The following is a 5289-nucleotide window of genomic DNA, read 5'->3' on the forward strand; positions in this document are numbered from 1 at the left end:
GGCTATGCTCATGGCTGTTGGTGGCATTGAAGAGGTGGGAATTGGTGCCTATGCTCACGGCCGTTGGCATCATTGAAGAGGTGGAAATTGGTGGCTATGGTCACAGCTGTTGGTGGCACTGAAGAGGTGGGAATTGATTGCTATGCTCATGGCCATTGGTGGCATTGAAGAGGTGGAAATTGGTGGCTATGCCCACGGCCGCTGGTATCATTGAAGAGGTGGAAATTGCTGGTTATGGTCACAGCTGTTGGTGGCATTGAAGAGGTGGGAACTGGTTGCTATGCTCACGGCCGTTGGTGGCATTGAAGAGGTGGAAATTGGTGGCTATGCTCATAGCTGTTGGTGGCATTGAAGAGGTGGAAATCTGTGGCTATGCTCATGGCCGTTGGTGTCACTGAAGCATGGAGCCAGTGCAGGTGGCTTTTGGCACTGGCTGGTGCACTCTACATGGACCTGGGGGTAGCACGGGTGTGGGCCACAAGTGTGCAGATGCTGTGATTAAAACATTACAGAAAGATGGTGGGGGTAGAGGACTTATTGAGAAATGTCTGCTCCCAGCTCAGCTTCCCTCAGAGCCGCCTGGAGTTGGTGCTGCTGGGGGCAGCCGGCTCAGTGGGGAAACGGCTCTGACAAACCCTGAGCCTCTGTGGGGCTCCTCGCTGGCTCCACAGCTGCTTCTGGGCCCCCTTCTATTCCCTGTCATGAGAAGTTGGCCACCTCACGGGGATATCGTCCTGTCTAGCTGCTCACAAGGCACCACTGGCAGCCACTAGGCACACAGTGACTATATCTAGAATGAATGAGCACAACCTCCACCCATGGCTTGATACGGGATGTTCCCCCACTCCAGAAGGCCCACTCGGGCCCCTCCCAGTCAACACTACCCAAAGGCTAACCCTACTTCTATGGCCAGCAAGGCAGCATGTGCCTGGGTTTGAACAGTGTATGAGGAGTCACACCCAGTACACCCTGGGATGTGAGCTGGGCCTCCAGGAAGCAGACACCCATACAGATAGGACGCAAATGTTTAAGGAAACACTATGGAAAAGAGAGGGAGAGGAGGCAGCACCAGGCACGGAGCATAAAACATGTTGGATACTCTTCCAAGATATCACGGCTCAGGAGAGTTTTCCAATTGTCCTGTAAGGTAACAGGATTTTGGTTTATTCCATGTGATCTTCTTTTGCCCAATATACATTTTGTCTTCCGCAAAAGATCTGTGCCCCTGCTGAATGCATCTGTGGGTGGCTGCGTCTGTGTCTGTATGTCGTGGAGAATAATTATCTACAGATCACAGATATAGATTTCAGAGGTGAACTGTGTATGCATTCCTACCATTTCCTCATCTCGTAAAGATCTGAGTTTTCATCTTGGAGACAGGCGCTTTCCCTTATCTTTTGAAACAGAGATTGGAAATCCCGGGCCTGAGCTGTTATACCCTAAGGTTTATTTAATGAGCTTTGGTGAATATCTTTTGCTGATCTTCTGAGTGGGAATATTTTCATTTAACCAGTGAGAGGGGTGAGGGTCTAACACCCACCAGCTATTTTGCAAGATTCTTTCTTTATAGGCTTGGTCTCTTAGTCCTCACAATGACCCCATAACCACATCATTCCTGGCTCATTTATAAGGAAGTTAGGGCTCTGAGTCCCACTGAGAGTTGGTGTCTAGGCTCAGGCAGCAGGGACACAGGGAAAGGGAGGAGTTTGTACGCCAAGCTAGGAAGACGCAAAGCTGGGAGTTGCGGGTGGGAAGGAGAGGGTGCTGAGGATGAGATGATGCCAGAGCAGCTCAGGATGGGCCTTGATTTCCCCACCAGAGGTGGCCTCATTCTGAAGGCCAAGGCCACAGCTCCACTGAACCCAACCCATCCTCATTGTTAGTCTCCTTGGGCCCTAAAAACTCAGGGAGACAGGGCCCCCTGACAACCAAGTGAAATTTCCCAGACCTCGAGGCATTTACTCACCCTGATCCAAAGCCTTCACACATCCAGGGAAAGATTCACCTTTCCTACAGGTAATGGACTAAAGGCTGTAGGGCAGCAACGAAGTGCTCGGCGGGTAATTCCCTGTGCACACTGTGCATCTGAGCTCTCCTACGGCGGCTCTGTGTGGCACTTACGCAGCCTCCACACTCCTGCTCACAGTGCTTGCCCGGCCAGGAGCAGCCTTCCAGCTCCACCTGCGTTCAACAAACCCCCATGTGACACCTCCCCACTTCATCTTTCTCTTCCACAGCCTCCTGTTTATTCCCAGGAGATTCTGTCTCTGCCTTCCGCACCCTGGGTCCCTTCACCTGTGCTTCCATTAGGGGTGATCAGAGGCTCTGTGCCCTTCACTGTGGGTCTCTCTGCTGCAGGATACAGGATGCCCTGCCAAGTCAGGGACGGGTCTCATCCCTCACAGAGCTGGCCCTATGGCCCAGGTTCCATACATGCCTGCAGACTTGGTGTTTCTGGATTCTATAAACAATCTCTGGCCAGGCATGGTGGCTCATGCCTGCAATCTCAGCTCTTTGAGAGGCCAAAGTGGGCAGATGGCATGAATCCAGGAGTTCAAGACCAGCCTGAGCAACATGGTGAAGGACAGTCTCTACAAAAAGTAAAAAGAAAAAAGTCAGCCAGTCATGGTGGTGCAGGCCTGTAGTCCCAGCTAGTCCAGAAGCTTAGATGGGAGGATCACCAGAGCACTGGAGGCGGAGGTTGCAGCGAATCAGGATTGCGCCACTGCACTCCGGCCTGGGTGCCAGAGCAAGACTTTGTCCCCCTAAAATAAAAAATATTGTTTCCTTGTCTACAAGGTCATGATGCCAAGGTCATGATGAGGAAATAATGCAACTGAGTGTGAACCCTCAGAAATGTGAGAAAAGTGACCACATCGTCAGCCAGTGTTACCTGGTACTACAAAGCCCTGCAGTACCATCTGTGACATTTCCATTCACCTAAAAAATGGAAACATGAATCCATTTCACAAGGCAGTTTCTACTGTTCAGAAAAACAAACCAAATGGTGCATGTGGAGGTGGTGATCAAGGTCGCAGTGACCACATGGGTATAGGAAGTGGCTGAAGTCTCAGAGGACACTCAGGTGAAGGACTCGGTGGAGGTAGCAGAGGCCAGCCAAGTGGAGGAGGTGGCTGATATACGAGAGGAGACCCGGGTGGAGAAGGTGGCTGAAGTCCCAGAGGCCACGAGTGGAGACTATTGAAGTACCAGAGGAGACTCATGTGAAGGTGGTAGAGGAGGTGGCTAAGGCTCTACAGGCTACTAAGTGGAGGAATAGGCTGAGGTCCCATAGGCCACACAGCAGAAGAAGGTTGATGAGGTCTCAGAGGACAACCAGCTGCAGAAGGTTGATGAGGTCCCAGAGGACAGGCAGCTGCATGAGGTAGATGAGGTCCCAGGGGACAGGCAGCTGCATGAGGTAGATGAGGTCCCAGGGGACAACCAGCTGCAGGAGGTGGATGAGGTCCCAGAGGACAGAGAGCCTCGGGAAGTGGTTGAGGTCCTGGAGGACAGAGAGTTGTAGTGTAGGAGATAGTTGAGGTCCCAGAGGACACTCCAGTGCAGGAGGTGGTTCAGTTCCCAGAGGACACTTGAGTGGAGGAGGCTGGTGAGGTTCCAGAGGACACTCGAGTGGAGGAGGTGGTTGAGGTTCCAGAGGACACTCGAGTGGAGGAGGTGGTTGAGGTTCCAGAGGACACTTGAATGCAGTAGGTGGTTGAGGTCCCAGTGGATACTCTAGTACAGGAGGTTGTTGATGTCCCAGAGGACACTCATGTTTAGGAGGTGGTTGAAGTCCCAGAGGACACTCAAGTGGAGGAGATGACTGAAGTTCCAGAGGACACCCGAGTGGAGGACGTTGCTGAGGTCCCTTAGGAAACTCGAGCGGAGGAGGTGTCTGAGTTCTCAGTAAACCTTCAGCTGGAGAAGGTGTTTCAGGTCCCAGAGGATGTTCAAGTGGAGGAGGTATCAGAGGTCCCGGAAAACCTTCAGTTGCAGAGACTGGTTGAGGTCCCAGAGGACACGGAGGTGGAGGAGGCGGCCAGCAGCCCATCAATGGTCCAGAAGGGCCAGCCATGAGGTAGGGCAAGTAGGGCAATTCCAACAGAGAACGAGGCTCCGGTTCAGCCACGTGGACCTGCAAGGCAGAGGAAGGTATGTTTTGAAATGTATTAATATGAGGGACAAAACACCAAGACCAACACGAGCCGCACCTGATGCTGCAGGTGATGGTCCCTCGCACCTTCCTCTTCTTCAGGTTCCTCAACAGCAGCACCTGTGCCATAAAGTCTCCCTTCCACTGAGTCCTGCTAACAGCAGGGGGGTGAAAAAACTCATGGGAGGAACTGCTGTCCGCACACGTCACTGTGTATGTCTGCAAATGTAGGCAGGCCGGGGGCCTGTCCCGGGGAAGACAGAGTCATCCCGCAGTAATAAAGGAGCACGTTTCCGACACAGGGGTGTCTATGTCTATCCTTATTCGCCCCTCACCACCATCACCGGAGCATGATCGTTGCATCAGATAAACAGAGAAAGAAAGGAATGGAAAGCCCATTGCTCACACATGAGTCACAGCTATTCTTAAGAGAATGTTCTCCAGGCCTTTCACGTCCTGTCTCTGATTCTCAGAACCCTGCAAGGTCCGTGTGACCATCACGTTCCAAATCTAAGAAAACAGAGGCTCCCAAAGGAAGGAGAAAATTCACTGAGGGTCACATGGCTTGCAAGAGGCAGAGAGGAAGGCAGAGAGGAAGCTGATTCTAGCTCTGCTTACAGGACCCCTTATCCCCCATCTGCTTCCCTTCTTGATAAAGGGTCTTCTCCACTCTGGAGGTGCCACCTGTGGGCACAAAGGTCACTGGGGAGATGTGGATTCCTGAAGACCTGCAGGGGAACTGGGAGAGGGTTTTCTCCCAGGATGATCCTATGGACAGATGCCAGTTTGGCACAGCTATCATGTTGCTTTTAACTCCCAGGTAATACCAACTTTTCAGTGCACTATGACATAAAAAATAAGTTTGTCCACGGAAAAATGAGGGGGGGATTCTAAACAACAGAAGTTTTAAAAATGTGTTTGATTTCAAGTGTGCAAGTCCCATCACCTGTCATCAGAGGACGCAGCAGCTGTCGAGACTACAGAGGCCACATGAGGACCAGCTTCCCTGAGCATCACTGAAGGTCTTCACTGGGAATTGTCCTTGTAGGTCATGAATGGCATTCACTCTTCACTACCTCATAGCCAGGGCACATTTTCTGTTGCAAATATGGAAACTCTGAAACCCGGAATAT

At 51.8% G+C, this 5289-nt stretch overlaps 1 pseudogene; it reads left to right on the forward strand.

Annotated features, from left to right (window-relative positions):
• Positions 1-2830: 2830 nt before the first annotated feature.
• LOC113220089 lies at positions 2831-3876 on the forward strand (annotated as a pseudogene).
• Positions 3877-5289: the final 1413 nt, after the last annotated feature.

The sequence above is a fragment of the Piliocolobus tephrosceles genome, chromosome 13 (genome assembly GCF_002776525.5).
Source record: "Piliocolobus tephrosceles isolate RC106 chromosome 13, ASM277652v3, whole genome shotgun sequence".
NCBI classification, from domain to species: domain Eukaryota; kingdom Metazoa; phylum Chordata; class Mammalia; order Primates; family Cercopithecidae; genus Piliocolobus; species Piliocolobus tephrosceles.